The following is a 27,763-nucleotide window of genomic DNA, read 5'->3' on the forward strand; positions in this document are numbered from 1 at the left end:
TCTTGTAGATAGTTCCTTTCCAGTTCAGATCTTCACTTGGTATTTCTTCTTCCTTAAACACTTTTCCACACCTTCCCCATTCATTTGTCCCTTAACACTCAGATCAAATGTGACTTCTACGGGAACACTGTCTCTGACTTCTCTCCCAGAGACAGAGTGGGGAGCTGCTCCCATGATTTTTCTTAAGTGTCATTCCATCAGTGAGTATTATTTTGGGCTGCAATGGTCACAGATCCAACCACAGTGGCTTAAATGCACAAAGGTTTATTCTCCCATGTAAAAGAAGTCCGCTGGAGGCTGTCTGGGGCTGATATCCTGGTTCCACAATCACGAGAATCCTGACCTCCTAGTATTCTCAAGGTTACTTCATAATCCAGAATTGCTGCTGTCGCTCCAGCTGTTTCATTAGCCTTCTTGGAAGGGAGGAAAGCTAAAAGGGTCCTTCTTCTGGCTTAGTCATTTCCTTTTAAGGAGTCCTCTTGGAAATTTCACTGAATACTTACTTATGCTTGTATCTCATTGGCCAGAACTTAGTCATAGAGCCACATCTAGCTACAGGAGAGGCTGGAAGTTTTGGTTTTCTAATCGAGTACAATTAAAGCGTTCTGTTTCTGACGAAAACTGGGGAGATGTTATGCTGGGGTAGGTAACTGGCAGTCTGCCACACCTTTCTGTGTACACATCACACCTCTTTTTAAATTATCTGTTTAATTTTCTGAATCTCCCACTCGGCTGAAAGCTCCAAGGAAGGGAATGTGTTTTATCCATTTTTCTATTCCCAACGCCTGGCACAGTGGCTGCCAACGAATAGGTCCTTAATAACAATTTAGTAAATAGATGAACTAGTTGTGAGAAAACTATTATTGTTATTAAGCGAATGAACATATTCTATAAGGCGCTAGGAAGAAAGAGACTCTCTGCCTTGTAGAAAGGAGAAAGAGGAGGAAGGGCACAAATGGCCACACAATTACGTAATCATGTCAAATTAGATCTTGGTTTATAAAAGCAGGACATGCTGGAAAAAGACCTTCTGTTGAGTGAACTCAATAAAAGGGAAATGAATCTTCAAACATACGTTAACTCATGTCTATTTATGGTGAAGACAGAAAGTGAGTGGAAGACGATATATTATGGACATTCTTGAATGTTCATCACTGTTTTAAAACGTTAGCATTTCATTTTCAGCTGACGTTATTTTCTCTCTTGCTCTCCTGTCTTGTTTTAAGTACTTTGTTGTGCTCATAGTTTGGGATGATGTATTCTGAGGAGTTTTATAAATCATTTATTTGCTTTCTCACTTATTTCTTCTCTTCTGACAAGTTGTAACTAATGCTCTGGTCCAGGACACAGAACAATGCAATTTCTATCCTCTGGCTGCATGAAAGCAAGTTCACAAGGCTTGGACTGGAGCTCAGTTGCCCCAATGAGCACCGTCATCGTGCTTCTCTTCCTCCTAAGCCAGCTTCACTAAACTGAGAGACCCTGCCATGATTTTAAACCAGAGTCATAAAAACCAGCATTGAATATTCCTGTGAGAGCACTGCAGACTCCAAGAATACATATTTACATGTTGACTTAATCTATTGGATGTTAGCTCTTTTCACCAAGAGACCTCCCCTTGCAATTTTCAAGGCCTCCTAATATCTTAATAGTTCTCTCTTCAAAAAATTGTTTCTCTTAGATATTGAAAGTCTGTGCTCCTGTGACGGTTATAATCTCTTCATTTTAGAATGCATTCTGCCCCACAATGAAATGAAGGAAACGACTTTACTGTCTAATTATTTCCTGTGAGGTGTATTTTCCCAGCTAGACTCCAAATTCCTTGAATTTCAGGATGATGTTTCATGATTTTATATAGCCTGACAATAATGTTGACTACACAGTCAACATCCAATTGCTACTTGTGTTTTGAACCAAGGGTTGTAAAATGAGGATTATGAGGGATGTAACTTATGGTGAACATTTAAACATTTCCCTTCATGTATTTGAATGCAATATACAATCTTCCCCTTCATGTCTTTCACCAACTGATAAAGCAAGCATTTCTGAAGTGCCCACCAACTCTCAGCATTGCGCTTGGACAGCCTGGATTCACACAGGAGTCAGGCACTGCCTGGGAGGGACCAGACTGTATTCCACTTCTAAGGTCCTGTGTTCTCCTACTAATCATAATCTCCTCGGCATCTCTTACACACACACACACACACACACACACACACACACACACACACACCTTTGTCTCTGCCTTCCCTTGAACAGATACCTTCTACACCTTCATCTGGAAGACCATTAACCCTTTGCTGAGTTCACCGAACTTCCCTCTCTAGACTATTTTGGGATCTCCCAAGTCCACTGCAGGAACTACGAAATATGGAAACACACAAAGGTTGAAATAAAACAACCTATAAAGACACAACCAAGAGGCAGAAAAACCTCTTTTTTGCTAAGCGTTTTGTGAATCTGTTTCTTTCTCCTCTTCCTTCCCTCCCTCCCTCCTTCCCTCCCTCCCTCCCTCCCTCCTTCCCTCCCTCCCTCCCTCCCTTCCTTCCTTCCTCCTCCTTCCCTGTTTTCTTTTGGGAGGGTGAAACACTAGTTTATATGATTTGCCCTTTTACAATGGGGATGTTCTATTAAGTCATTATTATTTTATAAGACCTTTTAATATATACCTTTTATATTTATGGCAAATATCACCTCCTTTGCTACCTGACTTATAAGTTTATAATGTATTTTAACATAAACCTTTAAATTTTTAAAAAATAAATCAAGTCAAGGCTTCCCTGGTGGCACAGTGGTTGAGAGTCCGCCTGCCGATGCGGGGGACGCAGGTTCGTGCCCCGGTCCGGGAGGATCCCACGTGCCGTGGGCCCGTGAGCCATGGCCGCTGAGCCTGCGCATACGGAGCCTGTGCTCCGCAACGGGAGAGGCCACAGCAGTGAGAGGCGCGCGTACCGCAAAATAAATAAATAAAGTCAATCATCCTTTTATTTTAAAAATTTTGTCTTCAATTTATGCTTAGAAAGGGTTTTTCTATTCAAGATCAGATAAATAAGTACATAGTTTTCTATAGTTTCTTTATCTTTTAAATTATTAGATTAAATGCATCTCCCTACCCTCTGTCTCCAGGCAACAACTGAGACAGCTTTCTGCATAGACTAGTTTGCCTTCTTTGGAATTTTAGATAAATGAATTATACAATATGCACTCCTATTTGGTCTTCTTTTACTCAGCATAATTATTTTGTATCATTCATGTTGTAGCATTATGTCAACAGTTCATTCCTTTTTAGTACTGTCGTAATAAATAATGTAATTATAATGTAATAATAACGTAATTAGTATTGTATGTACATGACACAATTTGTTTATACAATCATCTCCTGAGGGATATCTGGGATGTTTCCAATTGTGGCCATTTAAAAATAAAGCTGTTATGAATATTTGTGTACAACTCTTTGTGTGGACATATGCTTTCATTTCTCTTAATTAAATACTGAGGAATGGAATGGCTGGGTTATATGGGAAGTATATGTTTAACTTATCAAGATGGCTGCCTAAATGTTTTCCTAAGTTGTTGTACCATTTTATGCTCCTGCCAGCAGTGAATGAGGATTCCACTTTCCCTATATCCTTTCTAACACTTACTATAGTCAGTCGTTTAAATTTTAGCCATTCTAATTAGGTGTTTAGGATGATCTCATTTTGATTTTAATTTTAATTTCCCTAATCACAAGTGCTGTTTGGCATGTTTTTACGTGCTTTTAGTTATTCATATATTTTTGATGTACCCATTTTTATTGGGCATTTTGTTTTCTTTTTATTGATTATTATAATAAGTAAATTATTACTTTATTATAATAAATTATAATTGTCAAATAATATTATAACTACCATTACAGCTTTATAATTATAAATTTATTATAGTTTTATTACATATACAATTATTTTACATTAAAAATCATTATTTTATTTAATTGTACTCTTAATTATTACTTTCTTTTAATTATAAGTACAAATTTAGTATAACTTTATCATTACAATAATTGTTAATGATTGGTAGCTTGGACGTTTGAATCTATTTCAGTGGTCTATGTTTTGCTCTATCATGCTATTTTACTTCCTGTAGCTTTATATTATTTTTTCATGTATAGCACTACAAGTTTTTTATTCTTTTTTAATTTTATTTATTTATTTATTATTTATTTTTGGCTGCATTGGGTCTTCATCACTGTGTGAGGGCTTTTCTCCAGTTGCGGCACGCAGGCTTCTCATTGCGGTGGCTTCTCTTGTTGCGGAGCACAGGCTCTAGAAGCGTGGGCTTCAGTAGTTGTAGCACGCGGGCTCAGTAGTTATGGCTCACGGGTTCTAGAGCGCAGGCTCAGTAGTTGTGGCGCATGGGCTTAGTCACTCCGTGGCATGTGGGATCTTCCTGGACCCGGGCTCGAACCCGTGTCCCCTGCATTGGCAGGCAGATTCTTAACCACTGCACCACCAGGGAAGCCCGAGTTTTTTATTCTTAACTATCATTTTTTTGGTGAGAGGAGGACCAGGCTATCCTAATCTGTTTATTTCAGAAATTGGTAAAATTTTAAGAAACTCTTTTTTTAAAAATCAGAATTGAGCTATATTTTTTATAATTTTGGAAGAAATGAGATGTTTTCAATATTAGGTGTTCCTGTCCATTAAAATGGCTCCTTTCTTCACTCGTTCAATATTTTGGATTTGTTTAATTTCTCGCCCATTTCCTAGTAAGCTAGAAAACTTGAGATCTTTAAGGCTTTAGGACTTCCCATTAGCTTGTCCAATGTCAGCCAACAAGAATCACACAGTTTTAGAGATTGAAGCTGGAAGACACTGCAGATCATCATGTCCGATATCCACACTGGCCTATGAGAAAATAAAGCCCAAAGAACTGAAGCACTTCCTTTATATCTAGAGTATGTTATGTCTCAGTGGTGGTCCGTGATTATTACTTTGGTGTCCCTTCTATTATATCACTCTATCTCTCTTATATCTGTTTCCTAAAATTGGCCTCTGTTTTGCTAAGGCCAGTGACCTTGACATGCACTGTATACCCCAAGTTCACTGTGGTAAAAATACCACCTTCCCACAAGTCATGATATACGTGAGGGCAATCTACTTGTCCAGTGTCAAGGTAGCAAGACAGGTAGCTCATGTTAATGTAAAGAGGATGTTGCCTAGTGATAGGAATCATGGGCTTCCTGGCCTGGGTGGGTAGGAGTGGGGGACCGTCAGATGGAGAGATGGAAGCTTTAAGGCACTTCTGTAAGCTGGTCTTGCTACAGGGTGGAATTATAAGATGTAAAGTGGGTTTCTTTATCATCTTGGAAACATTTTTTAAAGACACTGAGGCAACCACAGAGGGGAGATCGCAGGCTTTTCTAAATGACTAGACCTTACTCGTTTAGTAGAGTGGATCTTCACCTTTTATGGGTCAAAGGACCCTTAGAGAATCTAGTAAAAAAAAAAAAAATCCACTTTCCATAAAAAGGCACACACATTTCATACAAACCCTGATGGTTCAGAAGGGCAGAAAAATAAACGCGTACAAGAATCACTAGTGAAAGCAAACAGGTGACTTTGTGAGCCCTTGGATGAAGGTGAAGGTGAAAACGCAGAGCTGTGTGCAAAGCATGCTGCCTTCAGTGAGCAAAGACACATTTTCTTAGATGGGGGAATCTGTCATCATCTACAAGGACGGCTGCTGCTCCAGTAATGGGCGGAGGGGGGCTCGAGCAGGAATCGGTGTTTACTGGGGGCCAGGCCATCCTTTAAATGTAGGAATTAGACTCCCTGGGTGACAAACAAACCAAAGAACAGATTCATGCAGCCTGCAGAGCCATCGAACAAGCGAAGGCTCAGAACATCAGTAAGTTGGTTCTCTACACGGACAGCATGTTTACTATCAATGGCATCACTAATTGGGTGTAAGGCTGGAAGAAGAATGGATGCAGGACAAGCACAGGGAAGGAGGTGATCAACAAAGAGGACTTCGTGGAACTGGACAGGCTTGTCCAGGGCATGGACATTCAGTGGATGCATGTTCCTGGACATTCGGGATTTATAGGCAATGAAGAAGCTGACGGATTAGCAAGACAAGGTGCGAAGCAACCTGAAGACTGACCAGGTCCTTTAATTCTTGGAAAAACTTGAGCCAGTGGCTGTCTGTCACCTTTACTTACTGGTGTGAAAAATAAAACTATAGGCTGGACCACTGCAGTTGATGGGCAAAACAAAACAAAACAAAAAAAAACCCATCTATGGGTTTCACAAGCCCTGCCACAACTCTTCCCAAGGGTTTCATGTTCTCTTAGTTAAGAATTCCTGGGGAAGAAGGAAGGAGTCTGTTAACTATTTTAGCATCATCAGGTAAGGAAAGAGAGAAGAAATAAATTATGTGTATGTGTGAATGTGAGGATGGGAAGTCTAACCTGGGATGCATTAATCAATATAAAATGATTTTTCTAAAAATCTGAGTGAACATGTCCCAGGATCAAAAGAAAAACTTATTTTTTACACTCCTGGAAACAGAGCTCAGGGTACGTCAATTTACTAAGAGTGGACGTGCGACCACGAAATGGGAGGAGGGAACTGAGACAGTAAGAGGTTAAACATTCTCTTTGAACACAAACAACATTGATTCAATAAATATTTACTGAGCATCTGCTAAGGAAAAGGTACAGTGCTGAGTGGTGAGGACAGAGTGCTTATCTAGAAAGATGTGGTCACTGCCCTCAAGGAAGACACACATGATAAAATCAAAGGGGCTCTAACAGTTATTTATTATAATACAGTGCTATATTAGTTCTGTTACTATATAGCATACTAAGACACAGTTTAAATAGTCATTAGTGTTTCTTATTTTACAGATGAGGAAACAGTGGCCTAGAAAGGGTAAATACTCTTACATCCAGGATTAGAACCCAAGTCTCCTTCTCAGACTTTTTTTTTTTGGCGGTAAGCGGGCCTCTCACTGCTATGGCCTCTCCCGTTGCGGAGCACAGGCTCCAGATGCGCAGGCCCAGCGGCCATGGCTCACGGGCCCAGCCGCTCCGCAGCATGTGGGATCTTCCCAGACCGGGGCACGAACTCGCGTCCCCTGCATCGGCAGGCGGACTCTCAACCACTGCGCCACCAGGGAAGCCCCTGTGTGAAACTTTTGAAAATTGTAAAGCAGTGTAGAATTTAAGGAATGTTTCATTCAATAATTCTTTTAAAAAAAGAAAGACATCTGTTTATCACATCCATTTTGAAAGGAGATGTGCATCTTCAGAGCCTCAATCCTGTCACTGCAAGGAGATGAGTCCTGGGAAGGAGGAGAATCAGAAAGGAAATGGCTGAGGAGGAAAGCCAACATGGACCAGCAGCCCTGGTGGAGCTTGTGACCATCAGCTGCCACCCGGTCAGTCCAGGGGTCACCAAAGACCACCAGTTAGAGCTTCACGTGAGACTGGCAGCTGAACACCTCCAGGGCTTACCTGTCTATTCCTTCGCTACCTCCAAACACCGCTTATTTCACATAGAAAGAGCACTTCACTCATATAACCATCGCATATGTATCTTACAGGAAACCTAGGACCTCTCTTTCTCGTATTTTTTAGTACCTTGTCCTACCCCTCACTTCTAGCCCTCGTTATCTAGAAATATTCCGTGAAGTTTCCAAAAGAAGTGCAAGGAGACATTAAAAAAAAAAAAAAAAAAAAAGAGGATAAGGAACTATCCCTTTATGCATACCATGTGTAACTATCCCTTTATGCATACCATGTGTGGTACCTCAAAGACTCTTCAGAGTGGACCAGTTCTCCTATTTATTCTTTTCTTTTCAGTCTGTACAAACAGTCCCCTATTATAAATTAGGAATGTCTGGTATCATAATCTGGAGAAAAAACTGTTTAGAAAATGTAGTCGTAAGTTCAATGATTTTCCATAAAGACAGATTATTAAGGGGCAGTGAGAAATCTGCATGTCCATGTTGCCTGCCAAGATATGTCCTGTCCCTAGGGAGGCAGAGCCATTAAAAGATGAAACACAGAAGTAAATCAATGGGACTCCGATTCACAACGTATCTTTAAAATAGAATGCCTAAAGGTATCTTGATGGTACTTCATAAATATCATCAATATAAAAGGGAGCTAATGGGTATTTTTCAACTGGGGGAATTCAGAACAGGGAATATCAATACCTTTTACGCTTACTTGGTTCACTCACTAACTCATATATCCTACACAGCGTCATTTAACACCTACTAAATGCACTTTGCTGGGATACAAAGATGCATAAGATTTGGACCTTGCTCCAAACAAAAGTCTGGTGGCCTTTTTTGAACCATTATTTTTCCCTTCCCAATCCCCCCAAGTTAGCCATCTTTGGAAAACAGAAGTAGTACAACATATGAACTGGATATATTTAAAACGTGACTATTAAAATACTTGTTTTACCTTGGAGTGCATAGTCCCATAAAAGGTATGTTATAGACAGTGGTTGTATCTCAATCTAGTTTAACACAGAAAACGATTTCACCTAGTACATGCCCCAAATCTATACATATGCTACATGATAGCAGACAATGACATTGATATTATAGTTAGAATTTCAAAACACACTCTAAAACTTAAGTAACTGGCTGTATTTTTTTAGTATAAATTTTAATTCATTGTGATTTTAGAGTATATAAAATATTTTTTAAAAACAGAAAAAAAGGACTTCCCTGGTGGCACAGTGGTTAAGAATCTGCCTGCCAATGCGGGGGACACAGGTTCAAGTCCTGGTCCGGGAGGATCCCACATGCCACAGAGGAGCTAGGCCCGTGAGCCACAACTACTGAACCTGTGCTCTAGAGCCCATGTGCCACAACTACTGAGCCCGCATGCCACAAGTACTGAAGCCCACACGCCTAGAGCCCGTGCTCCACAACAAGCGAAGCCGCCGCAATGAGAAGCCCATGCGCCGCAACGAAAAGTAGCCCCCGCTCGCCACAACTAGAGAAAGCCCGCGCGCAGCAATGAAGACCCAACGCAGCAATAAATAAATAAATAAGCTTTTTTAAAAAAAATCATTCATCATAAACAATGTAGAAAAACCTGTTAATATTTTGACTGAAAAATAGATCTAAGGTATGAGGGAAATTTCACTCTAGTGGGATGAAAAGGTAAAGGGAAATATTTGAGTTGACCCTAAAGGGGTCAAAAGAGTGATGGCATTGGTTTCTTCATGGTTTCTTCATGTTACTTCCAAATATTTCCAGGGACATCCAGACACTCACCTTTGTTCATGACAAATTTTATTTTGTGGTCAAGAAAGGAGAAGAGAAGATGGAAAAGACCAGAAAGTGGTGTGAGAAGAGGTTTTCCTGAAATAAACAGGAAATAGATGGAAGTGAGATGGAGAAAAACAAAACAAAACAAAACAAAACAGAAGGGGCTTAGACAGGATGTCTAGGTAGATATGAGAAGGAAATTGATTCTTGGAGCTAGGATTAACTGTGCAGCGATAACTAAAAGGGAAAAGGAAAGTAGGTGTGTGGACCACTCAAGCAACCTTTTGAAGTAATTGGCAAAAGATGGGATCACAGGATTCCAACCCAGTTACCAGGTGGCAGCTTGGATGCCAAACAACTTGGAAGAGAAAGAGGAGCATATGCAAATGCAGCCCACAGCTTAGATGTGACCTTAAATGGACAAATGTGTATCTGTGAGCCTCTCTAAAAAGGCCTTCCTATATTCATGCTTGTTGAGTTTCAAGCTTGTGTTCTTTGACGAAGCGACATTTTAAAAACAACTTTGTAGTCACGACCATTTCAGACTCATTAATTTCACCCTTCATCCTCATCACTCTCACAGCATGAAATCTTGCAAATACTGTTTTGTCTAACCTTCCTCAATCTATTTAATGCAGAACATTAAAACCATTTCTTGTGCATTAAAAATCTTGGTTGCAGATCTTTGTGTTTCAAAAGGACATGGAAAAGCAAAACTACACCAAACGAGAGGATTTCAGTTGCGTAAATTTCCCATAATTTCGTTACTATACGAGGTGTCAATGAAGAGAGCTCAGGAATCTGGGCTGCCTGAATCAATTTGTTATATGAGGTGCATGTGAGTTGACAATGAACTTCTACCAATACGTATTGAAAATTTTGGGTTCCTAGGATCATATTCAAGACCCGGCAGGGGACTTCCCTGGTAGTCCAGGGGTTAAGAGTCCACCTTCTAACGCAGGGGATGTGGGTTCAATCCCTGGTTGGGGAACTAGGTTCCCACATACCGCCGGGTAACTAAGCCCATGCACCTCAACTACTCAGTCCGTGCACCAGAACTACTGAGCCAATGCACCACAACTAGAGAGCTCGTGTGCCGCAACAATGGAGCCCACACACTCTGGAGCTCACACCCCGCAATGAAAGATCCCGCATGCCACAACGAAGATCCCACGTGCCGCAGCTAAGACCCAACACAGCCAAAAATAAAAATAAATATTTTTAAAAAAAAGACCCTGCAGGATTCCTATTCATAATGAGTCTATCATCAAAACAGGGGCCTCCAGAAAAAGAGATCAGCATATGTGAAATAACACTAACTTACAAATAGATCATTAATTTATTTGAAGGGGAAAATGTCTGCCATGGATTATGGTAATTAATTTAATTAATTGGAGAACAGATTGAGCTAAATATGAATATTTTTTTCCAGAGGTGCTCCCTAATGTTTGCTTAAAGCAAGACATGGCTTTTGAAGAACTGTCCTATTTCCATTCAAGGACTCTAGAGAGCCAGCTGTCTAGCTTTAGCTACCCATCTGCATGTGTGTGCATGCTTATGTCCACTCAAAACAGTTTTGGACATACACATAACAAATATCAACAGCGTTTCATTCAGGACAATAGAATTAAAGGGAAGGAATAAAGGGTAAAATGAGGAGAGAGATTTTAGTTTTTCATGTCCTATATATCCTTCCATTCTGTTTGAGTTTTCCATGTGAATATGTAAAAAATAACCACTTAAATATAAAAACACTCATACATTGTGCTCCAGTGAAAATACAAAACATCTGGGCCCCTGTTCTTGCTTGATAAAACACTGGGAGGAAGAGTCCCTTTGGGGCCCTGACTCCGCCTACCCATGTAGGAACAGTTGAGGCACTCAAACTGTCCAATCGCTTTAAGCAGTAGCCATGGCAGTCTGAATTTTCCTCATGCTTTTGGAACTTTGAAATGACAGAAACAGGATAACTATGGGGTCACCACTCACACATGAAGAACTCAGTATCAAGTCGAAAAAGATGGAGTCCTTTGTGGTTGAATGGTTAGCTTCCAGACTATGATTAGCAGGTCTTACCATTTCCTGAGCAGCAGAATATATAATAAATTAATTGTATAATAAATGTCAATGTCTACTACACTAACATCTAACAATAAACTAAGTGGCTTTTATATTTTGAATTGCCAAGTGAACTCTGTTGAGTTTTCTGCAGAGCTAAGATGTGGTTCTTTCCCAATATAATTTTGAAGTGCATGGATCTGGGATGCACTGATGTGAGGGAGGCACATAAAACACTTGCCACTTCTAAGAACTCAAATGGGTGCAGTTAAAATGGAAGTGATTCCAGGTACACAAGTGCCACCTTCCCATATTTTGAGGAGGAGCCCTGACCTGTATTTTTAAGTTCCTTTAGTAATTTTGATGTGTTTCAGGGTTTAGAAACGAATCTACCTTGCCTTGAAGGAATTCCTAGGCGTTACAGCGGCCTTTCTGTAAAGATCACCACCACCAGGCTGTTACCAACCTGGAGAGACTGAGCATTTTTTGAGCTACAATTTCATATAGTACAACTTTCTTCTAATGGACTCCTTTTGACCAGGATTGAATTTTTAAAATCACATTGTATAGAATCTGACGGCATGAGAAAACCGAGCTCAGAACGGTGTGACGTCTGATGTAGCATAAGATAACTGTTAAATTTTTCAACAAACAATTTCTTACATACATACAATTAGGGCCTAAAGAATTTTCCTAATAAAGCCAAAATCTGTACATCTTTGGTGAGCAAATCTGTCATGGGATGGTTAAAGATTTCTCATAAAAGTCTCTGATTCATGATGATGAAGTATCAAGTAATAAAAACAGATTCACCACTACCACCTTCCCTTTTACTTCGGCTGCCATGAGCCGCCAAGGTGATCGCTCTGCAAATCCGCCTGTTAGGTCATTGAGGCTGTGTGTATGTCAGGCCTAAATGGACATTTAACGTTTCTCAAGTTCCTAGCAGGAAGGACCATCAGCAAAGGCATAAACAAACTAGAGCACTCTTTAAATTTCTGTTATGAAAGGTAAACATTTGCTAATCTATGGAAGACTTTATACTAGGTTTCTAAAGTTGAGGATGTAAAAATATCAACTAATCCCGACCGTGAACTTCACACAGAATTAGAAAATTAAATATGACGTTATTCTCTATAAAACGTTCAGGATCACAAAGAAGGTTTAACAAGTTGGATTAAATACATAAAATAAAAGCTGACAGGAAATTAAACCAAATACTAATTCTATGCTATTCTTGGAAACATTTTCTGAGGTTTGTATCTGGAAGATGATATTTACAGACAGTCAAAACAAGCTGGCCAAATAGTTTCAAAGTCCTATGTGACTGAGTCTTCAGCATAAGGCAGTCTAAACGGTTAAATGAACGTTTTCCCCTTCGAAACAGACGATTTTGGCATTGTAAAACTGTCACGTCTATCCACAACTTCAAAATGAGGTGGGGGGGGTTCCAGAAACAATTCCAGAAGACAATTTATTTTTCTTATTCTTAAAGATCTCATCACCATCAATTAGTATTCATTAATCATCCCAGCCTGCTCTGTAGAACTGAAACGCCTCCTGCCTGAATCTAAGCCCATCTACCTTTGATGTACACAGTGGTAACACCTCATTTATTCTGCATTGTTAGGGAATGAAGTGATGCATGTCAGAGGATTTTCTAGAAAACAGATGCTTGTTTGTTTTTTACAAAGAGACCTCTACTTTTATTCACCATGTTTAAGTGAAATCTTTCTAACATGTACCAAGATTCATCCGTATTCTTAAATATGTTACGGGAAACTTAACATAACATTAATCATTAGCATAAACTTAAGCTAAAAACTTCTAAAGTTGTTGTTAGGAGACATCAGTAATTTAACAACGTTATCAAGAGGCAGCTGAGAGGTTGGAGTGGAATTTTCTGGGGAGGCAATCGAGCGCAGGCATTAAGAAACTAGGTTGCAGTGGACCCGGGCTCTGCCTCTGATCAGCTGTGCAAACTTCATCAGTTATTGAAGCTTTCTGCCCAGTAGTTTCCTCATTAAAATAGTAACAACAGCACACACTTATTGAATTGTTGGAAAGATGAAATTCTTGCAAAAGACTTAGACCAGTGCCTAGCACAACATAAACAAATCTTAGCGCTTGTGATGGTTAGTCTTGCTTTCATGTTTTACTGTTTTATAGGAAATCTGTTCTATTCTGGGAAACCAGGCACCATGTTTGCACATAATAGAGCATAAACTGAGCTTAAAGCAGGAAGTCTATGAGCTATTTTGGCTGCTTCAAATGGTTTTCATTTAGAACTTTTTAAAAATTGTAGTAAGAACATTTTATATGGGTTCTACTGTCGCAATAAGTTTTGAAGTGTACAATGCAGTACCGTTAACGATGGGCACAGTGTTGCAGAGCAGCTCTCCAGAAGTTATCCATCTTACAGAACTGAAACTTTACAACCACTGAATAGCAATTCCCCATTTTCACCTGCTCCCAGCCCCTGGCAACTGCCATTCTACTCTCTGCTTCTATGAGTTTGGCTACTTTAGATACTTACATAAGTGGAATCATAAAGTATTTGTCCTTCTGTGACAGGCTTATTTCACTTAGCATAATGTCGTCAAGATTCATCTATGTTGTCACATCTAGTAGGATTTCCTTCTTTTAAAAGGCTGCATAAAATTCCATTGTATGTATATACCACATCTTCTTTATCCATTCATCTGTTGATGGACATTTAAGTTGCCTTCATATCTTGGCTATTGTAAATGATGCTGCAATGAATATGGGAGTAAAAATATCTCTTCAAAACCCTGACTGCAATTTTTTGCGGAAAATACTCAGAAATTGGACCGCTGAATTATATGGTAGTTCTATTTAAAATTTTTTTCTGTACTGTTTTCCGTAAAGGCGGCACTAACTTACATTCTTACCCACCCTTTACAGTCTCACCAACAGTGGGAATTTCTCATCATTCTTGCCAAATTTTGTTTTTTGGATAATAGCCATCCTAACAGGTGTGAGGTAATATCCCCTTGTGGTTTTGATTTGCATTTCCCTGATGATTAGCGATGCTGACCATCTTTTCATGTACCCGTTGGCCAATTGTATTTGTTCTTTGAAGAAATTTCTATTAAAGTCCCTTGCCCATTTTAAAATCTGGTTATTATTATTTTTCTCTTCTTATTTGTTTTGCTATTGAGTTGTAGGAGTTCCTTTTATATTTTGGACAGTAACTCCTTATCAGACATATGGTTTCAAATATTTTCTCTCATTCTCTTAACTTAGAGATTTTTGACTCTGCCCCAGAATGTGCAAATTTCTGGATAACTAACCCATTAAAAAACACCCACGCATGAACATGAACTCAAGTAACTTGGAGATGGACTTGGCTGAAACAACCTTTTTAAAATATTTTTTTTATGAATGATATCATTAATAAAAAAACAAAGGGAAGGATTAGGACAAAACAAATGGCATTAAAAATCTCAAAGCAGAGGCTCGCATAGGATACATTACTTTCAAGCATTTTTGATATCAAATATTTTAAATTGATATACTAATTACTCTTTTATGCATTCACTCAAATAGGCCTTTACTTTCACATGGTATAAATTACTTTAGCTGGAATTACATGGGTTACTATGACTAAAATGGCACTTAAAAATAGTTTGTAATAGTTTGTTCACTAATGCAGAAATACTTCTTTATGCTTTGGAAGTCACAAGATTCCTTTAAAAATGTCCCTGCCTTTCCCTCACCTATTTTCGAACACTGCAACATGGTTCTGTTTAAAAACTGAGATTATAGGACATCTAGCAGCTCCTGAGCTTAGGACACAGACAATAAACAAATGAGGTCAGCCAGCTTACTCTGCCCGTGCCTGTATGGTTTGGGCAACTAGGCAGGAATTAAGGCAGCCTTAATTGAATTGCTACTCTTGGTTTTATCCTTGGGCCTCACAGACCACAGGATCTGTAGAACCTCAAACCTGCCTTAGAAATCTAAGAGTTTAAAGACCCTGATGGCCAAAGACTCCGTTCCTATGACCTTACACACTTATGCAGAACCGGCAGATGATGTAATGTGGGTTTCACCCATGAGATGCCTGGTGTTTCATTTTTTCCGAGTGAATAACTCCTCTCTACTCTCTGCCGAAGGATGCTAATTGTCGATGTGGCTGCTAAACGAACAGGTTTAGGAAGTACTTTGATTTCTATGAAAGTAACATATTCTAGAAATACAAAGTGCATAGAACCCTCTTAAACATGACTCATGATTGGAGATATGTCTGGAATCCGGGTTTCTTCATGCCCTCCTGGAACAAAACACATGTATACAGAGGAAGCTGAACTTAAAACAGGAAGTCTATAGACCTTTACCCACTGGGTTTTGGAGACACATGTAAAAACGTAGACACACTGAAGTAAATGATCTGAGCTGAATCTACAGTGTTTAGGTATTGTCCGGGGGTTGGCAAAGTTTTGCTGTAAAGAGCCAAACAGTTGATAAGTTATGTTTTACGGGCCACATGATCTCCGTTGGAACTAGTCAGCCAGGCTGTTTTACTGCAGAAGGAGCCACAGACAGGATGGAAACAAATGGTCATGGCTCTGTTCCAATAAAACTTTATTGACAAAACCAGGTATCAGGTCAGATTTGGTCCATTGCTGTAGTTTGTTGACTCCTATTATAACAAAAGATGTACAGGGCGCATGGTCTAAGAGATTGAGTTCGAATCCCAGCTCTGACTGGGATTTATTCTCAGAAAGTTTGGAAAGTTCTTAAACGTTTGGAAAGTTCTTAAACTTTTCTGAGGCTCCATTCTTTGTGATAAGGAGATAACAATACCTAGTTCAGGGGCCTGTGATGAGGATTATATGAGACAATGATTGTAAAGCGCTGAGCTGGTTGGCTGGCACATCCAGCAAACTTATGTGGTCCGCATCAGTTCCTTTGCATAATTCCGTTCCTGCTTCCTTAAGACGTCTTCTACCAGAAGGAAGTACATCCTCGTACCAGGTTTACAGGACCCTAGCAACACCAACATCAAGTCTGGTTACCAAAGGGAGGTAGGCAGACATGGCACTCCTATAAACTAGTCATGAGAAGATGAAGCACGGAACGAGGTTTCTTTTTTTCCCTACAGGATTTGGCAGATACTGTACCATCCTAATACCTTTCAATTTCAGAACGGATGAATCGGGCCAGATGAATTGGCACGGTCCCAAACAGGACACAATGTGTGTGTGTGTGTCTGCATGTACGTGCACATGCATGTGCATTGTTTTAAACGCTGTACACTATGCAATATGACACGAATATAATATGACACGGCTAATAAATGTATGCGCACTGTGCCACAGCGCCACATTTCTCATTTCCCGCGCCCATATATCTAGTTCGACGACGGAAGTCCTAGGACCACCCCCATCTCACCCTCCAGCAACCAAGGGAAAGGAGAAAACCAAGTTTTCTTGAAATCGTTCCTGCCTGACTTCTAAAAGCCATTGCCTCAGACCTCACCAAGCACATTTTTTAGATAACATGATCCCTATTGAGATTACAAGCTATTTTTAAAAAATAGAAATGGTAAATAAAAACTTTCTCATTGAGGGTATTTTTTATTCCCAAGCTTACAAACAGTATTTCATTCAACCTCCAATGACTAGGTGAGGTTGACAGGAAGGTAAACTCCAGAGTCAGGCTGCCTGGGTTGGAATCTTCCCTCTGCTACTGAATGACTGTGACCACAGGCAAATTACTAAACCTCGTTTTCTTTGCCTGAGAAATTCCTATTTCATAAATTGGTTGTGAAGATTAAATTAGATAATGCATGGAGCGCTCTTCGGGTATCTAACATATGAGAAGTCCTCATTAAGTGTGAGTTATTGTTACTGTTATCATCCCCACTTAATAGACATAAACAACAAAGCACTAAGAGTCATGTGATCTTCTGGATGTTTGCCTGGGAAGGTCCTGCTAGGACCAGAGCTCAGACTTGGGTCTTCCACTCCACCACATGAGGACGGCTTCTGTATGCAGTCTATCAAATCACATGACCTTTTTAAGTCTATGCTACCATATTTAAAGTATTTCACTGATGAAGATGCTTATTCTCATTAATTTTAAACTCTAATTCAAGAAGTCAGAGAGAGAAAGTGAGTGCCTGGGATGTAGGGACACAGGAGAGGAAATGATGAATTGGTTTTTTTGTTTGTTTGTTTGTTTGTTTGCGTTACGCGGGCCTCTCACTGCTGTGGCCCCTCCCGTTGCGGAGCACAGGCTCCGGACGCGCAGGCCCAGCGGCCATGGCTCACGGGCCCAGCCGCTCCGCGGCATGTGGGATCTTCCCGGACCGGGGCACGAACCCGCGTCCCCTGCAATGGCAGGCGAACTCTCAACCACTGCACCACCAGGGAAGCCCCTGAATTCGTTTTTATGGTTACTATTAGATTACCATTTGAATTGTCTCCGTCCTTTTTATTAACAATATGTATCCAGGATGCACATCCAACTTTCTTTTTGCTTCCAAACTTGTCAAATCCAGGTAGGCTGCTTAGGGCGGGAGCACACGCAGATAATGGCAAGAAGAAAAACGAGGTTTCTATTCTCCTCTTTGAAACACCATGACTCCGCAAAATGACAGTTACCTGGCTGCCACCTCTCAATGCCAGTCACTCTAACTGGCAGCGGATTTGACTTTTTCATCTACTTTATCAGGGATCTATTCCTTATCTTGTTTCTCCCTTCTTCAGTGGATCTGAGCTCCGAACTCCCCTGGAAGCTCGACAGGATTGAGCTCCCAAGGGCTTAAATAGAGACTTGAAGTCAGATGAAACCATTGCGGTGAGATGCTTAATACTTGAGATGCTAATAAGCTTAAATAGAAACATCCTCCGGATTACAGAATGGGCACCTTGGCATGTTTGAACTTTTCCAAGTATCATTCCACCAGGTGATAAAAGATTTCATTGAAGAATGACAGCAACTATATATGTATAAAATGCCCCTGCATTTAAGGATGTGAAAACGCCCCATAAAGTATCAGTCATTTTTCTCTTACTGAAAAGTCTGGGGCTCACTGAGAATGAAAGTTTTCCAAGGTCTCATCAAATCAGCACTAGATTTGAGAGGTCCAAGTTGTCTGAGAAAAGAATCCAGTGCAATCCACCTGACTGCTTGATTTCCCACCATCCTTTTCGTGTCCACATAAATGTTTCAAGGCTAACTTTCCTGATGAGCATGAAGGCTGAGCATTTATCAGACACACTGGATAGCTGTAGAATATTACATACTTGTATGGCGTGCACCAAGTTAAGACTGTACAGCAACCCACCTCAACCAGAATAAAGAAGGTAGACTTCACCTCGCGGTAACTCCTGTTAAAGGGGAGAAAACAAGTGGGAGAAATTCTAATGATGTGTTACACTCGCCCCAAAATTTCAAGTGACACATTGGATGCCTTCAGGCAGACATTGAGTCATCTTTAACTTTCGGGCACTGTGTATTACAAGCCTATTAGGAACAAATTAGGTTATATATGAAAAAGTCCTAGTAAAGCATAGTACTGAGAGCCAGGAGAAAAAAGCTCTAAATTTGGTCATACTAATAACTAGATCTGTGACCCCAGGTAAGGCATTTCAGTCAGCTTTCACAAGCCTTCTCATTCCTGAGATGATGAGTAGCCTAGGTGACGCCTATAGATCTTTCTAGCTCTGGCACTGTCACAAGGAAATAGACTTGGTAGCTTGCAGGGTATCAGGCTTGGCACTCAGGACTGCTATGTAATAGGTGATGTGCCTTTTTGTGACCTCAGGCTTTCCATTCTTTACTGTTTCAACTTTTCTTTCCCTCAGTAACCCTCTTTGTTTCTTCAGCCACTCAGGGTCCTACTCTCAACCAGAATTTGATTCCAAGGAAGGGACAGAACTGATCCATTACGTGTTCATATGAAGTTAAGGCCACGTGGTCCTTATTCAAAGGCATGAGAGCTTTAAGTCTGAAATGCCCCTAATTTCGTGTGGCCTCCACCTCAAACGCGGATCATAAATCCAACCACATCTCTGTGTTCAGTGACACCTCTTTAGTTTTGCCGCCATCATGCTTCACCTGGGCGCTGCCACAGAGTCACAGTTGTTCTCTCTGCTGCCTCATCTAGTCACACAGCAGCCTTACTGCCCTTCACAAGGTCCATTCGATCAGCTAAGCCCCTTGCTGAAATCCCTCAAATGACTTCCCATTGTATTTAGAATAAAATCTCAACCCTACCATGGCCTACAAACGCCTGTGTAACTTGATCTCAGCCAGTCTCTCCCATCTTTTTCGTTCGTTCCTTGGGTCACAGAGACTTTTTTTTTTTTTAAATTTTTTGAGCACACTGGACTCATTCCTGCCTTTGGGGCTTTTCACTTCTTATCCTCTCTGCCCAGACCTCTCCTGTCCTATAAACCTCAGGTCCACCTGAGAGGAATGTTGACACAACCTCATTAGCGAACCCCCTGAGTGCACCTGGTTATTCTTTCTCTGCCCCATCGCTGCTTTGTTGTCTCTCACTGATCAGTGCTTGAAATTATCCTATTAATTGTGTATTATCTGCACCTCCCTCACTAGAATATAAGTGCGATGACCTTGCCTCTCCTGACCATCATTCTATTTCCAGTGCACTGATAAGTGTCCAGTACAGAGTAGGCCCTCAACAAATGTGTGATGAAGGAGAAAGGTAGTAGATAACAGAAGAAGGAAAAAAGTGAAATAAAAAAGTTTTTATCCTCTAAGACCAAATGAAGACAGTGCTCCGAATGAGGTGACTGATCTCAAATGAGGCTCTTGTATGTTTTACACTTAGTGACGGCCTCCTTTGGGTGTAGTTTCAGGTGTGGGGATATGTGTGGTGGGTGAAGGGGGCATGCCACAGTGCCCTTGTCTTCCTGGCTTTGTACTTTTCTGTATCAGATGCTCAGGGCCATGATCTGGCTACGTGTGTTTCTTTGTGAGGCCCACAGGCCTCTCAGCACGGTGACGAGACGGTACCCCTTGAGCTGTATCTCTTTCAGATATGTGTCTGAGAGGAAGTGTTATGACCAAGGTCCAAAACCAGATAGTGACAAAACAAGGAGAGAAGTATATCTTAGTACCAATTGTACCGCAATTGCACCAGAGCTGGGATGATAAACTCGGGCTCTATGAGCCAGTCCATCACACATAATCTTATTTATGGAAAAAACTTATTTCACTGAAGAATGACAGCAACTATATATTTATAAAATGCCCCTGCATTTAAGGATGTGAAAACGCCCCATAAACTATCAGTCATTTTTCTCTTACTGAAAAGTCTGGGGCTCACTGAGAATGAAAGTTTTCCAAGGTCTCATCAAATCAGCACTAGATTTGAGAAGTCCAAGCCTACTTGGAAAGCCTAGCCACTGACTTCTTTATTCCTTCTCGCATATAATTTATTTCCCAGTCCTGGGGAGCCTTTCAGTGTGGAGGCTTTCAGAAGAGTCTCCTTGGTGGTTTTTAGGTCCTCAAACATTACGCGTATTTTATTAAATATGAATAACTTTATGCTTCTGGCCTACAGAGGAAAGGCTGGCCCCAGGGTAACAGTGGATCGGTGAAGAACTGCCACTCAGAGCTTTACGGGCATTGCATGTGTGAAGACATGGCAGAATAACAGGATAACTGTTTGTACTTCTTAATCACAATTGTTTTCTGGAAAGGATTTGATAAGCTCACCCACACTGGATAATAAATGAATTGTAAGATTTTGGAAAGACTTGGCGTTAGCAACATGAGGAAGGCTCCATTGCCTTAAACCGTAAGAATAAAGCTGTAATGGGAAATTTTCAGGCAATAAGGAAATACGTTTCTATGTCTAGAGGCAGAGGTTTCTACACAGCATTTCTGAAGGTCTCTGCAGACTGCCTCCTATTTTTCTTAACATCTATCTTCTTATCTGGAAAATGGACATCATAACATTGAACTTTCAGGGCTGTTGTGAGACAAATACATTTAAAGTGCCCACCAAGGGGAGTGGAGCTGACACCGAGCTCCACAAAGGGCCCTGCCTGTTGGTGTTGGAGGGCTGTGAGCTCAGCCTGCTGTGGGGTCTGGGAAAATAATTTCTTTGTGTTTTGCCCTCCTTTATTCATAACATTTACCATGCTTCATCATCTTTCTAGCTTAGGGCAGAGAACAGAAAACAAAAATATCAAAGTATCAAAACATCAATTTTAACAATTAGTCTGTTGGTCTGGGTACACTCTACTCCGTGAATGCCAAGCAGATATCTATTCTACTTCCTCTCCAGTTTTACATGTCTTGCTTTTATAAAACAGGGCCTTTTCAGTTACCAGATTCTAAGGAGAAATAACTGGGAAAGGCCCTAGATCTTACATGCCTAAAGGCTCTGGAATGTCGTGGCTTTTATTTTTCTTAGCCGGAGGGCATACAAATATTTAACTGTGAATCATCTGAGCTGGGACTTCCTTATAGTAACAGTGGCAGGACTTGGAGAGCCTTTCTTTTGTCAACGTCTGGATAATCAGGGGCCTCAGAGGATATTTACTCAGCTACTGATCAGAGCCCTTTGCTCCTCCTTTTCCGAGGAAGTACCCTCTGGAAAGTCTCAGTGCTCCCAGATTATTTTTTCTAAGATGCCACTGAGCTTTTTAATATTAGAGATTCCTGGGCAGTTTTCATGATTCCAATGCAGAACATTTTTATTTTTTCTATACTCATTCATTCAACAGATATATTTGAACAGCTTCTACATGCCAGACACCGAGAAGACTACTAGTGAAAAGGATGAAAAAGACAAACTCCAAACCCTAAAATTAAAAAAATAAAAAAAATCACAGTCTTAGCAGTGATATAGATGAATTAAAATAGAAGACCTAAGTGCTGTGACTTAGTATAGGACAGATTCAACGGGATCAAATGAATGGATGTTACTAACTGTGCAGGAGAGTGATCAGAGAAGATTCGAGAAAGTTTTGCAGAGGAAGAAGCACTTCAGCAACGGAAAAGATGAGCAGAAATTACCAGTGGGAACTGTGGGGATAAAAAATGTTACTCCAAGCTGAGGGATGACGAAGACCTAGTCGTATGAAAGAACCTATGTGTTTACAGGGCTGGCAATAGCTTAGTGTGGGCAGAACTGATACCGAGAAGGACCCTGTGGGCTCCTGGGCATGAAAGCCTTTTTCTCCCCATTTCTTGTCGGCAAGACTCCATCTTCCATGACCTTCCCTGAGTCCCAAAGGGCAGATTCGAACAGTTGCTAATCAGGAAGGAGCAGCCCAGAGACCACCTGAGGCGAGATTCAAGGGACCAGAGAAGCTCATCAAGTTTAGGAGACTGACCACCTGAGACCCTGCACACACCCTAACCTTGTCAGTGACCCCACCCTTGAACTATTGCTATACATCTCCTCATCAAATCCTCCAGCACTGGGACACACAGTTTTTGAGGACAGGAGCCCGCTGTGTCCCCCTTTGCCCGGCAAAGCAGTAAAGCTATCCTTTTCTACTTCACCCAAAACTCTGTCTCTGAGATTCAATTCAGCACCAATGCAGAGAGGCTGTGATGTTGGCATCAGAACATGCATTTTGTACACAGTCATAGTAGGGAAACAGGCTGGGAAAAATAGGGATCAGATCCCAAACCTCAAGGTTTCTGAGGAGTGAACCGTGTTCACTGATAGAGGTGTTTTAATAGTGTTTCAAGGTAGGTGGCTTTAAGCAAACATTTTGTATGAAAAACTGATTTTTCATCAGTCAAAAAATAAGGACACTTGTTTAACTTTGAAAGTATGTATTACATGAAATTTTTAAACTGTAGATTCTTCTCCTACATTTAAATTATAGTTCCCTTACTAAAACTGTATTTATTCAGTACTCATTCAGGATCACACTCGTTTCATAAATTAAGGAAAAACTAAGTTTAGTTTTTCTAAGCATCTGACTTCTATGGGTAGGACTCCATTTTAAAAAAGGGTCTCACTGTGCTCAGCACAGTGTCTGAGATACAGAGCAAGAGTCCAGACCCTAAACCCAAGTTAATGTCATAGGACAGGAGCTAAATGCACTGTGGCGTCAATGTCATGTCCCTGGTGAAAAGAATGAATGAGGGCTTTGCCTAGTGACTTGGAGGGATTGTGGAGTGAGAACAGCAACACACACAAAGTTACACTTAATATGATCCCATTTTTGAAAAACCAACAATTTCCATGAATGTAAATGAGACATGAGGCCACGAGAGAAGAAAATAAATGGATTTTTTTCACACGTCGATTTTTAAGGCATCTTACCAGGACAGGCAACTCTGGGAGGAGGAGGGCAGATAAGGTGCATGATTTAAAAAAAAAAAAAAAAAATGAGGATGATATGGTCCCATTTAACTATCTGTGTGGGTGTGGGTGGGTCGTACATTAAACAAATGCATGAAAGGATAAAAACCAAAATTTTAATGACGATTATTTCATGCTCAGGGTAACAGGACTCTAGGTAATCTTTCCTTCCTTCAGCATATTTTAGGTATTGACTTAATTTTCACAATGGGCAAGTACTATTTATATAATAAAAAAGCTATTTTTACCACGAGAGGTAGGGAGTTCACAGACCAGCTAGCAAAGGACAGAAAGGCTGTGTGGCACAGTGGCTAACTGCATATACTGTGGAGCCTGACCCCCGGGGCTTGAATCCTAGCACTTCTTATTAGCTATGAGACCATAGGAAATGTAGTCAATTCCCTATGCCTCAGTTTTCTGACCTATAAGTTGGTCAAAATAATAGCACCTACCTGCATGGAATTTGACGAGGATGAGACAGACAAATTATCATTTGTAAATCACTTAGATTAGCGTCTGGTACACAGGAGAAAGTACACAGGTGTTTGTTACATGAAATAAATAATTGTAATAGAGTGTCCAAAGCGCCATGACTAAAATCTCCAAGGAAGACTAGGGGAGCACACAGAAAAGTGACTGGTTGGATCTGGGGTCTGGTCTAGAAGGGGGTCAGGGAAACTTCTAGAATAAACCTGGATGAATGGTGAGGTCATTCAACATTCTACTTGGACTTAGCCAGAGAGAGAACGGGAAAGGGGGTATCCCAGGGAGCAAAGAGGACAAATCAATGTCTCAGGTGAAAGAGACGCTCTTGTGTCTGGTTTTTGTTTGTCTGTTTTACCGACAGCGTGAAAGAGAGCAAGGTGTTCACATCTAAAGAATGGAATCTAAATGTGTTGGCTGCCCCATCGAGGGCTGAAGAATTGCCATCCTTCTTTTTCCTCTACTGCATTTTCTTACTTCCTTCATCACCCCCCTGCCTAAGATGTTTCAGTTCCATTTGATACTGTCATCATTCATTGAATGAGTTGATCGAAGATACTGATCAAAGGCTTGTGCACTTTTTGAAAAGCCCACACACCTGTGTAATTTCCTAAGACAGATATTCAAGGTTGGGTCATCATGTTTCTGTAAGCATACGTCAAGCACTAGTCTGCGATGATCATCTCTTAATCATATAGTGCTTTCCCTACCACCTCTTAATCTATTTACTAACTCACTACTCACACTTCCTTCCGTTACCTCAACATTTATTCTCATTTTGATCAAAAGATCCCTGGGGCATATGATTTTTGAATAGATAAAAGGTAACGTTCTCTTTGTAAAGAGTTGTGTTTTCTAAATACTAAATAATACGGGGGTAAATTATTGGCTATAAGTTGGTTGTAAGGATGGTGAGTAATGGCTAGGAAGAAGGAAGAAGAAATGAAAATTGGGAATGGTTATTAGTGAGAGAAGCTGAACAGAGAAACCTACTCACAGAGACATCTTTTTTTTTAAAATAATACATTGCATTTTTATTACTAAATGAAAGAGAACTATCCATATAACAGGGAAAAATCCACATGAATGATACCTTATCTTTTTTTAAATTTAATTTTATGCATTTTTTTATACAGCAGGTTCTTACTAGTTATCTATTTTATACATCTTAGTGTATATATGTCAATCCCAATCTCCCAATTCATCCCACCACAACCCCCTACTCCCCCGTTTTCCCCCCCTGGTGTCCATACATTTGTTCTCTACATCTGTGTCTCCATTTCTGCCTTACAAACAGGTTCATCTGTACAATTTTTCTAGACTCCACATGTTTGTGTTAATATACAGTATTTGTTTTTCTGTTTCTGACTTACTTCACTCTGTATGACAGTCTCTAGGTCCATCCATGTCTCTACAAATGACCCAGTTTTGTTCCTTTTTATGGTTGAGTAATATTCCATTGTATATATGTACCACATCTTTATCCATTCATCTGTCGATGGGCATTTAGGTTGCTTCCATGACCTGGCTATTGTAAATAGTGCTGCAATGAACATTGGGGTGCATGTGTCTTTTTGAATTATGGTTTTCTCTGGGTATTTGCCCAGTAGTGGGACTGCTGGATCATATGGTAGTTCTATTTGCAGTTTTTTAAGGAACCTCCATACTGTTCTCCATAGTGGCTGTATCAATTTACATTCCCACCAACAGTGCAAGAGGGTTCCCTCTTCTCCACACCCTCTCCAGCATTGGTTGTTTGTAGATTTTCTGATGATGCCCATTCTAACTGGTGTGAGGTGATACCTGATTGTTGTTTTTGATTTGCATTTCTCTAATGATTAGTGATGTTGAGCAGCTTTTCATGTGCTTCTTGGCCATCTGTATGTCTTCTCTGGAGAAATGTCTATTTAGGTCTTCTGCCCATTTTTGGATTGGGTTGTTTGTTTCTTTAATATTGAGCTGCATGAGCTGTTTATATATTTTGGAGATTAATCCTTTGTCTGTAGATTCACTGGCATATATTTTCTCCCATTCTGAGGGTTGTCTTTTCGGCTTGCTTATACTTTCCTTTGCTGTGCAAAAGCTTTTAAGTTTCATTAGGTCCCGTTTGTTTATTTTCGTTTTTATTTCCATTTCTCCAGGAGGTGGGTCAAAAAGATCTTGCTGTGATTTATGTCAAAGAGTGTTTTTCCTATGTTTTACAACAGACACCACAGAAATACAAAGCATCATAAGAGACTACTATAGGCAAATCTATGCCAATAAAATGGACAACCTGATAGAAAAGGACAAATTCTTAGGAAGGTTTAACCTTCCAAGACGGAACCAGGAAGAAATAGAAAAGATGAACAGACCAATCACAAGTAATGAAATTGAAACTGTGATTAAAAATCTTCCAACAAACAAAAGTCCAGGACCAGATGGCTTCACAGGTGAATTCCATCAAACATTTAGAGAAGAGCTAACACCCATCCTTCTCAAACTCTTCCAAAAAAATTGCAGAGGAAGGAACACTCCCAAACTCATTCTACGAGGCCACCATCACCCTGATACCAAAACCAGACAAAGATACTACAAGAAAAGAAAATTACAGACCAATATCACTGATGAATATAGACGCAAAAATCCTCAACAAAATACTAGCAAACAAAATCCAACAATACATTAAAAGGATCATACACCATGATCAAGTGGGATTTATGCCAGGGATGCACGGATTCTTCAATATACACAAATCAATCAATGTGATACACCATATTAACAAACTGAAGAATAAAAACCATATGATCATCTCAATAGATGCAGAAAAAGCTTTTGACAAAATTCAACACCAATTTATCATAAAAACTCCCCAGAAAGTGGGCATAGAGGGAACCTACCTCAACATAATAAAGGCCATATACTACAAACCCACAGCAAACATCATTCTCAATGGCAAAAACCTGAAAGCATTTCCTCTAAGATCAGGAACAAGACAAGGATATCCACTCTCGCCACTATTATTCAACATAGTTTTGGAAGTCCTAGCCACGGCAATCAGAGAAGAAAAGGAAATAAAAGGAATACAAGTTCGAAAAGAAGAAGTAAAACTCACTGTGTGCAGATGATATACATAGAAAATCCTGAAGATGCCACCAGAAAACTACTAGAGGTAATCAATGAATTTGGTAAAGTTGCAGGATACAAAATTAATGCACAGAAATCTCTTGCATTCCTACACATTAAGAACGAAAGATCAGAAAGAGAAATTAAGGAAACAATCCCATTCACCATTGCAACAAAAAGAATAAAATACCTAGGAATAAACCTACCTAAGGCGGTAAAAACCTGTACTCAGAAAACTATAAGGCACTGATGAAAGAAATCAAAGATGACACAAACAGATAGAGAGATACCCCATGTTCTTGGATTGGAAGAATCAATATGGTGAAAATGACTATACTACCCAAAGCAATCTACAGATTCAGTGCAGTCCCTATCAAATCGCCAATGGCATTCTTTATAGAACTAGAACAAAAAAATCTTAAAATCTGTATGGAGACAAAAAAGACCCTGAATAGCCAAAGCAATCTTGAGGGAAAAAAATAGAGCTGGAGGAATCAGACTCCCTGACTT

At 40.2% G+C, this 27,763-nt stretch overlaps 1 protein-coding gene and 1 pseudogene across 2 annotated transcripts in view; one reads left to right on the top strand and one right to left on the bottom strand.

Annotated features, from left to right (window-relative positions):
* Positions 1-6,244, top strand: part of LOC132512784 (ribonuclease H1-like) — a 48,006-nt pseudogene extending 41,762 nt beyond the window's left edge.
* NRG1 (neuregulin 1) overlaps positions 1-27,763 on the bottom strand; it is a 1,016,158-nt gene that overhangs the window by 371,693 nt on the left and 616,702 nt on the right. The gene's annotated exons all lie outside the window — the stretch shown is intronic.

Source organism: Lagenorhynchus albirostris, chromosome 21, assembly GCF_949774975.1.
Source record: "Lagenorhynchus albirostris chromosome 21, mLagAlb1.1, whole genome shotgun sequence".
Taxonomy (NCBI): domain Eukaryota; kingdom Metazoa; phylum Chordata; class Mammalia; order Artiodactyla; family Delphinidae; genus Lagenorhynchus; species Lagenorhynchus albirostris.